Source organism: Rhodnius prolixus, unplaced genomic scaffold (genome assembly GCF_049639745.1).
Source record: "Rhodnius prolixus isolate KJV_2025 unplaced genomic scaffold, Rpr scaffold_1, whole genome shotgun sequence".
Classification (NCBI taxonomy): domain Eukaryota; kingdom Metazoa; phylum Arthropoda; class Insecta; order Hemiptera; family Reduviidae; genus Rhodnius; species Rhodnius prolixus.
In genome coordinates, this window is record NW_027411581.1 from 42,501,010 (window position 1) to 42,511,262 (window position 10,253).

General features: G+C 34.5%; 2 long non-coding RNA genes across 2 annotated transcripts; one reads left to right on the forward strand and one right to left on the reverse strand.

Annotated features, from left to right (window-relative positions):
- Window positions 1-768: 768 nt before the first annotated feature.
- Window positions 769-9,368, reverse strand: LOC141459997 (uncharacterized). The gene is made up of 3 exons (XR_012461682.1): window positions 9,012-9,368; window positions 2,950-3,074; window positions 769-2,776 (listed from the first exon to the last, which is right to left on the reverse strand). It is a non-coding gene; the product is annotated as an uncharacterized lncRNA (long non-coding RNA).
- Window positions 3,515-7,106, forward strand: LOC141459992 (uncharacterized). Its single transcript, XR_012461681.1, has 3 exons — window positions 3,515-3,684; window positions 5,609-5,824; window positions 6,949-7,106. It is a non-coding gene; the product is annotated as an uncharacterized lncRNA (long non-coding RNA).
- Window positions 9,369-10,253: the final 885 nt, after the last annotated feature.

The window sequence follows — 10,253 nt, forward strand, 5'->3', positions numbered from 1 at the left end:
AATTTCTTGAGTTCTACTCTGGAGGCAGAACATTAGGCTTGCAAAGGCAGCTCTACACCACACAACATGCACAGCCATACGCACATATACTCGCATACGACATAAAAATACTCTCACTTATACAACCACTACATTGAACCATCCTAGCACAAACTCGAGTTTTTCTTTCGGTGACATTTATTAGTAAAGACGGTCCCCATCATTTTAGATTAGAGAAAGTCTGAGAGCGTAAACTTCAGTCTTAAGACAAGTGTCTGCAGAACATATTTTTATGTCCATTAAATATTGTTTCTCCGTCATTCTTTACAGTAAATTTTTTAAGTGCATTTATTTTTGCCAGCGAGGAATGTTTATCAAACTTTTACCCCTACTAAAATACGTAATACGATACTATTTGTTGGCGTGACCCGTCGGTTGTATTGGAATTTCAATTCCATTATTTTATTTTAAAACTCTGGTTTGTTCGCGATTTCTTTGTATTAGTCGTTTATCTTAGTCGTTTTTCTTCTTTTATCAAACTTTGAAGGGCAGATGTTAATTGTTATCAAAGGCCCTAATATGACGTGGACGTACTTCATAAGAAGTATGTGCGAAGGTTTCTCAGTTGTGGTTGCAACCCAATGATTGAAATGGCGGCTTTTAGGCACTGCTTACCTGATTGAGTTTTATGATGTGGTTATAAATTTTTGGTTAATTTTTTATTTATTTATTTATTTGCAACTGTACAAAATATACAACTAGCAAATGTGTAGTACAAAGAAACTTTGTGTAACAGAGCTGGCTCAGTGCACAACCAAGATGACGGGATGAGAGAAACCAGCCAGCGCTGGAACTCTCTAGGAACTTATTGGGGTTTAGGAAGCAATGAGCTCACGTGGCCAACGCCTCTTTAGACGACGTGGAGGATTGTCAGGAAGGGACGATGTGGATAGTGATTGAGCCAGAGGATTTGGGTGATCAGAGAGTTTGCTGTGGAAATTTAGGGATCGGGAGTAGATTAATTAATTTACATACGAAATATTGAGATCATGATGGAGGGTGCGGTTGGAGACATAGAATGGTGAACGATTCTGCGGAGGACTTTAGACTGGAAAGATTGGATAGTTGGATGGTTTGGCGGAGCCCCACAATTCTGCTCCACATGTCCATATTGGTCGTAATGGTGTTTTGTAAAGTTTGTTTTGTACGTTCATGGAGGATTTCGGTCCAAGGAGTCTCCTTAGTAATCCGTAACGTCTGTTCAGTTCTTGTCTTTTAAGTCTTGTGTGAGGGTTCCAGGTTAGACGGCTGTCTAGGTAGAGCCCTAGATAACGAACCTGTGTGGAAGTCGGTAGGTCAGTATTGTTAATAGCTAGTGGAGGGCAGGTCTGTCTTCGTAATGTGAATGTCACCTGTATACATTTGGTAGTGTTAAGTTTAATTCTCCATGTTCGGCACCAAGCTTCTATGAGCTCAAGATGTTCTTGGACAATGTTAGAGACTTGAAGAGGATCAGGGTGGGAAGATAGTATGGCGGTGTCATCGGCGTAGGTTGCTATTAGTGTTTGGGGATGGGTAGGGATGTCAGCAGTATAGATGGTGTATAGGATCGGTCCAAGTATGCTGCCCTGTGGCAGCCAGCGTGTATTGCATGAGGATCAGAGATTTGGTTAATTTAGGGTTGTCCAGTAATTTGGTTGGACTTCTGGAAAATTGTTTGTGAAACTTAATACACATATACAGTACTTTGTTTTTGTAATTTGTCCTCAATCATGATGGCGTTGAGCGCAGAGTTAAGTCTTGTAAAAATGAAATTTTTAAGGATACATTGTTTCCTGTTATTCAAGTCCTTTTCGTGTAACATATTTTCGCCTCAAATACTGTGTAAAATGTCTATTGCGCTTTGCCGTAATTTGTAACGAGAGAAAACTGCCGCCGGAGTAGACTCTGAATGGCATTGATCTTTAGATATGATTAATCATCAGAAGCGGCCTAATTTCAAAAAAAAAAATACGAAATTTTAATTAAAAGTGTAATGGAAAACAAGAAAGAAAAATATTTTTCACTTTGATCTGATTTAATGATCAGTTCAAATAGAATGAAAAGGATTTACATTGTTTAAGCGAATGAAGATGTTAAGATAGAGTCACCTTTAAATACATGAGAGAAGTTCTGCGTCTAAAGATAGTGAACGACCTAAAGCCAGACCAAACGGGAAACGCGTGTTACAACGGCGTAACCCAATTATAGGGCCACGGCTGACACACCCATTTAATTATTTATTCAATCTAGGGCGGCTTGTACAAGAAAGGTAAGCGGAATGGGTTTGCTGCCGATAGCGGAAGGAAGTGCAAAACTCTAGGAGTGAGTGATGGTAAACAGAAAACACGTTTGTCGTCAGTACCTCGCAGACGCTCGCCAAAACTTTCCATTCATTAATATTGAAATGTTTAAGCATGAATAGATGCATGCACCGTAATTCCCATATGGGTAGATTAAAACAAGTTCTACAATATTCGAAACTATCGCATGTAAGTAATTTACATAATTATAATTGTTTTACTTATTTTCCATGTATTGGCTGATGTTGATTTAAAATGTGGTTATATTAAAATGTTTTTTATTTCTTATTCAGTTAATATCTTAAAAAATGTCTCTTTCAGTAGACAAACTTATCGTAAAATAATAATAAAAATGCAGGAAAAGCAAAAATCAAAAAATTCAACTATAGTAAAATATGTTTCGTACACTTTTCCCTGTTGAAAAAGGGGTTTGGAAAAGCTGGTCAGTCTTCTCTCTGAAATAGAAAATCAAGATTAATCTTTTAAAACCTAGTAATTTCCCTGTAAGTGATTTCTTTTTGCTTCTAAAAACTAAGGTTGTTATCATTATTACTATTATTATTATTTAAATTATTGTCATTATATCCAGAAATTTATATCTCATTTTACAATCCAGAGAGGAGCCAACCCGCAGGGAAGAGATCAACTGAATGGCGACGTCTGGACTGCCCACTGCTTGCTTCCCTCAGATTGTCCACTCTCAAGAGCCATTGTAATCAATTTGCCTTACTGTCCAATGATCGACAACGATCCCTGTAAACAAGAGAACATTGCCAAGTAAACCCATAGAACAATGAGAATATTCAGGCTGTGATGAGCTTAGACATTTGATGCATCTAAAAATAAATCAATTTAAAAATAACTCCATCTATCTGACTATTGAGGTGAGCCCATATTGATAGTTTTCAAAAGCCCTGATTAGTGTGCCTGTTCAGGGTATTTTAAAATTGATTGCTAAATCCTTTTTTTGCTGCTATTTTTCGTTTCCTGCCTAGTTCTGTAGCGGGATAAACAGTGTAGGAGAGTTCACTGAAATATTGGTTCTATTACTTTATTCCAGATGTTTAGTTTCAACTGTAGAATAGAAAAATAACAATCCATTATTAAAAACTAAAATGCTAACAATCATCCTCTAAAATGCAGCAATCATTTTAGTAGCAACGTCTGTTACCTGGTAATATATTTTTCTGTAAAACACATGTTCGCTCTAGTTTTATTTTGAAAATAGTCGTTTCTAAATAAATGATACTCCTTGACGTGATTTATAACGTGGCTACTTTATTTAGAACCTTTAGAGTAACCAAAATAAATTATCTACTTCAAATATTTCTTATCATCAGTTTAATATTCGCAACTATCACATGTAAGTATTTTGCATAATTATAGGTATTTTTGTTTTAGTTGTTTTCAATTTACAGTCTGAGAATCTATAGATTAGTATAAGATGAAGTAGCCGTGCCATTGGTCAGCGTGCCTCATTTGCTGTAGAAGGATGACATAACATAGTTCATATACTACGGAATTATAATACCTCTTTCGGTCCAAGTCTATAACGGATTAAAACTAATATTCATTCTGAGCGGCTGTTGGTCATGAGCGGGGCTTTGTAAGTGGTAGATCCCCAGGTTCATTCCCGCTTACGAGTACTTTTTGTTAGAAAAAATGTTAATTGTAAAGTATTCCGCCTCCAACAAAGACACCTAACTCATAGTTGGACGTTAAGCTCCGCCTGAAAAAATAAGCGATTACATTGCATTACATACTCATCATCCGTGACGGATAGATAGCATGATTAAATTAAAACTTCATTGCGCGACCACGCTTATAACCGCTCAACTATCGTGGAGCCTCGGAAAAGTTGTAATTACTTCAGGAGTGCCAACTTAATTCCGAGGAGCAGCACCTACTTTTTAGCTGGAAAATTTTAAAAGTGTGATTAGGTCATCAGTGCTGGATAATATCGTTGATTTTATAGTTTATTGTATCCCTAGCCAGTTTCGAACTTTCAAATTTTGAGAAGTCGAATCCTGTACACCAAATTAATAATCTCTGACGATGGATGTAAATACGATTCCGTTAAATACATGCCTAAGGCGACAGATAAAATCAGCGAAAAAACAAAAATAGTTTAAATCGTTTCACGAAAAAGGATCTTAGAAAGCATGACAGTTCTCAGTAGGAGGCCAACAGGTTTAAAAAGGAATCGAAGTGGCTCGTGTTCATCCTGAATTCCAGGAGTTTGTTGGTGCTCCCTCCTGTATCTTTAAAAACTTAAATCCATTATTAAACTAGTCTCATATCGTCTATTGCTCACCTTTACTATCGTTTTATATTGGGTAGTACCTCTTAATTTCCTTGGCTTATTTAACTTGTGATTGGCTTAAATATCGAAACCTTAGAAGAAATCCGGGTAAATCTTTAGAATAGCTCCCCAGAGGCGTGGCCTAATTCGAAGTGATTCTGATTCGCTGTTACTATAGAACCCGCCATATTCAAATATAAATATAAAACTATTTCTTTATTTTATATTTACACTTAAATCTAGCGGGTTATATGGTAACAGCGAATCAGAATAACTTCGAATTCTTTATTTATTTCTTAATGGGGGCTTCGCCCCCCACACCCCCTGATTTTTTCTTTTTGGGGGGCTTCGCCCCCCATACCCCCCTCCTAACCTACCTAATCACCCTCAATTTTTTAATTTGTGTCACACCATTCATTACAATAATTACACAGAACAACAAAAAAGAAACTACCTTATTCTGTGGAGTCCTTTTCCTGAGGAGGGTATACTTGTCGAACTCCATTCTTACTCACACTACAATCATGCTTTAATTTAAAACAACCCGCAAATTTAAAACGCTCATACTCATAAAGTTACAAAAAAACGGCACCTCCGGTCACATACAGAACACTCGCGGGAACTATTAATACATTAAACAGGAAGCAGTTGCTATGCAGTATGGGTACTGCGCATGCGCGCTAAACATAAGCGCTACGAAATTCGCACCATCCGCACATTGGCGGGAGGTAGTTTTAATTTTCCCCGGTAGGTGCGCTGTACTTCCCACCCCCTAAAAATAAACAGGCCACGCCTCTGGGGCGCTATTCTAAAGATTAGCCGAAATCCGAATATATTAAATCGCATTTCTCGAATGAATGTTTAATAATAAATTGCTAGGTGAATGATAATCGGGGCAGTAAATGTTGTAAGCTTAAATGAAAGCTAATATAACAAATAATTGTTTTGGGTGGAGAAAATGATGAGACACATTTGCCTATTTCAGTTGCTCTTCAATGGCATCTTCCAGCTAAAAAATTCTTGACTAAAGAAGAAATGCAGACGTTAATCGATAAGAATGAGATGAGCTACATCAAGAAGAATCACAAAGATGCTAATTCAAAGTCGTTAACGAGGGAGATCCGCTCACAAATACTGGAGATACCAATTTTAGTTGAAATGAGAAAAAAATACAACTTTTCCTTCCCCAAGACAAGTTAAGGTCTGCAATAGTTAATTTGTACTAATAATACAAGCAATAAGCTTTACAATGTGAATAATCTGCAAGTAATCTGTAATAATTTTGTTTCTAATAACGTAATCAAAAGTTCGCCTTGTTTGTAAATTTTCCATTTTCTCTTTCCCGAAATTTTCTCATATTTATATCTTCTTGCGTTAAAGTTAAAAGGAAAAAAAAAAGTTGAATTTCTCAATGATTTCCTACATGAAAAAGCTTTATATTTCTCTTCAAGACAATTTTTACCTCTGATACATGAGAAAAGGAACAGGTTGTACCAAGGAAATGTTTGCCAATAATCTTATTTAAGGAACCTTAACCAGTTAAGCGTGAAATTTAAAAACCCCCCTCAGAGTGCGGAATTAAATGCAGGGCAAAACAACCAAAAGTTTACAACGTCATAATAATCACTGCAAGCACTTTTTCTGCTATTTCTGGGCCTTAAGATTACAGAGCATCCTGTGCTCATTCAAAATCTTGCACCGCTTCACGTATGCATTGCCTAGTTAACTAGAGATGCAAGAGCTTTTACAAAGAAGAAAAGAGCTTTGAATTCTGTGCAAAATGAAACTATGCTCATACTGAGGTCTGAATCTCTATCTAAGGTAATAACGGCATTGCACAAAGGTTGAGAGCATCTATTTGTGTGCGTAATTCCCAATCTCTAATGCGGAGACCAAACATGTACCAATCACTTATCATTTGGCTGACTCCCACCGCATTTCTATTGGTAAGATAAAGGAAACATCCCAATCAAATAATATTCTTATTGTATTTTATTAAAATTTTGAGTTTTTATAGTTAATGGCAATTTTATATTTTTTGTGAATACACGTCGAACGCACCGTAACAGAGATTTGGTTTAGGGTCAAACACGCTTAACTGGTTAAAAACAGATATTTCGGGCGAAAACTTATAATCGAAAATTTGATTTGATGGTATTGCATCACTTTTCCTACGTGAGAAAGTGAAAATTTGGAATTGAATTTTTAAAAAAGATTGCACAGGCTGGTTTTAGAAAAAAAGTGAGGCATTAATTTAATATGTGCTCGTAATTATGGTGAATTTTTTAGATAACCTTTTACAAACTAATGAATTCTATGCTGCAGGTGATGTTTTTGAAGAACCAATTTAATCAAATTGGCATTGTTCGATAATAAATGAAGAAACGAAATGTGCTCTTGAAAAAAATAAAATAATATCGATAAGAGAATTTTAAAAAAATTAAAAAAATGAAGTTTAATAAATTACTCTAAGCGAAAGATAAGCAGCAATTCTCCACTATATAGAACATAAGCCAGGACTGCCTTTGCCGAAAGGTTAAATTTAAGGTTGATAGTTATTTATAGCATGGTGGATGTTCACTTGCATTTTATAATCATCCCTCATCTTTCTTATAACTAAATAAGGGAAGCCTTATTTAGGGAAAGTGGAGACTTTCCTTTATCACGGTGGCAGTGTAGTTAGTGTCTTGATAAATTTAAACTGAAAATGGTATTAATTACTAGTAACGTAAATGCTGATATTTGCTTTAAAAAAATATCTGAATCACAGCTACATTCAGGTTAAAAACAGGAAGTTGCTAGATATATTATTATTCCTGACTTCCTGATTTGATGTTTTTATAGCGTTGGGCTGTGATGAAACATAAGCTTCAATTAGAACAACAGAAACATTTTTTATCACTCATCATTATTTCAGACACCTTTAGCTCATGAACTGTGTTAAGTAAGGTGACCGTTCTGTTACTTAGTGACGAATTACAGATAACAAACATGCTACAGTGGTTGAAATCATTCATTTCTCTAACGATTACTCATTATACAAAACAAGTTTCTTAAAAAATCAATCAATTACAGGCAGTCATAAGTTGATAGTACAGAAATTAGCAAAAGAATAAAGAAGATTCTACTGAAATAAAAAGGCCACTATTCTTTAGAATGAAATGCACACAAATTTGCACAAAAATTAAATGTTACCAGAACATCGAATAACCTAGCCTGCCTAGATCTTGACTTCGCCACCATAAGTGCTGCTACAAGCAAAGCGTGGGAGTACAGTGTTTTGGCTTGCCTATCCGTTGATTGTGCCCAGTTTGAACAAATTCTTTAAAAAAAATAACGTAACTTTGACAATAAACTGAAATTTGTTTTTCATATTTTAAATTATCATAACTTTTGAAAAACCTAACCGATTTAAAAAAAAAAAAATTTTGTTGTTTTTAGGAGCTCAAATACTACAAAAATATGCAACAAAAAATATAACGTTCCATTTGAAAAACAAAAGTTGGATGCTGTATCTCGAGATACAAGGGTTTAAAAAAATGGGTCAATCACTAAAAATAAACTAGACTAAAAATGATTAGATACGGGTTTTTTATTTTTTCGAAATTTCCCGCCGTTAAAAAAAAAGTGGGAGGAGCATATAACTCTGGTCACCCTGTATACGATATGAATTAGTAAGTTTTTATTAAGTTATCAAATCAAGCAAAGTTTTCTGCAACTGACTAATATCGTGCTTTTAGATCAGTACGTTATAAGGTTTCTTTAACGTAAGAGCATAGGGCTCTCTAATATAATATATAAATTCAAAAGTTGTTTAATTCAATAAATTAAAAATTATAGTTATTAATCTTCATATAGCTCGCATGATGTATAATATTGTCTGTAGCGAGAGAACACTGTCCAGATGCCGGGAGTGCACTGAAAATAAAGCTCCGGGCGCCAGTGCTTCAGATGTTGACAGCCATAAATTAGATAAAAAAAAGAAGAAGAAAAATAGTTATTATTATGAATGTAACAATCTATTTAACCAAATAACATATTATTTTGTCTCTAAGATTTTTAGGTCAAAATAAATTTAGGTCTAAAATGAGGATTCGTATTTAGAGATGGCCGTAAAACATATATTTAGTGGAATAACAAAACTAAATGAAAAACTGAGGCAATTTAAATAAATAATAAAACTTAGGAAAATAAGAATTATTTATCCTTGAACAGTTAAGTTGAAATGTGCGTAAGAACTAAGGTTACCGCTTAAGCTTATCACTTAAGTTTCAAGATATAATAAAAGTAATATTATTTCTACAACAGCAGTACAAAACATTTGATTTATTTAAAAAACTCCTCGCTTAGGGTTAAAATTTAGTTTTTGAAAAAAATTAATAATTTACTTAAAATTTATAGAAGTTTCATGAAGCACAAGCTGGAGATAAGAAGTTCTTCTGTAGTAGCCATCAAGAAATGTATAGTATAGTAGTGTTTGAGTTTCAGTAGCGTATCCCGCCAAGAAGGCAAAGTGCGAGGGAAGCCTCTATTCACACTTATCACTGTCCCATTCTATCCCGTTTAGCGCTCACTCTTATCTTTATCCCCTCCTTTTTTCCAGCTTACATTTTTGCACTTGACTATACCACATCCCCACTCTAAAATAAATGCAGACTGCTAGGATTTCTTAAAGTTACTTTTTGTGTTAAGAGATGAGTGCTGGCCGCATAACACATAAAAGTGACTTTACAGAATGTTTGCAATTTTAAAAGAGAGAATTTGAGATAAAGGGTTCTTCTAAAAAAAAATAAATTATAACACTGTAATCGCTATGAGATCTTAACGAACACTACTTCTGATATGAAATATTCTAAAATAAAATAGAACTTTTGAGATTGCATTAAAGTAGGGTTCTTTTTAAATATTGTGGAATTTACCATTGGGCTTATCTTTCAAGAAATTACAATTTTGCCTTTTAATATTTTCAAGCTTGTTATCTGTTTGTAAATTCTCTTTACAGCTATTAATGTTTTTCTATTATTAATAAAGATTACAATTCTATAAATAATATCTTCGCAACACCTGGATATAAAGATAATGCCTATCAAGCAGATAATTGTCTAATTAAAATAAAAACAAGAAGACACGAAGAGCAATAATTTGTCACTGTCATATGTTGTAAATGATAACATAATGACATTAAACAAAACTTACTCGTATTTCTTACAGTCATAAGAAATGTACGTTTTAATTAAAATCGGATAAATTTTACCTTTTAATGACATTCCTTGAAGTTATTCAGTGAATAAATGAAAAATATCAAGGCCAATAAATTAAATTAAAGGGAGACTATCGCCTTTTTATAACCCAGAGTGATTTAAAGCAATGATGGAATGTCAAAAAGGCTGATTGGCCAAATATCAAGAAGTAACTGGTTCCAGACTTTCATCAAATCTAGATGCTTGCTAACAAATATTAAGAATAGTAAACAAAACTGCCTGCTTAAATGCGGATCTAGCCATCCCTGTCAGACCGGCCGACTTAAAAACATTTGCGAAGTACTCCATGTTTAGAAAGTGGCAGTCCCAATGGGATCTCTTAAATGAGAAGTTGAAGAAAATTAAGCCACAAGTGTTCAATCAAACAGT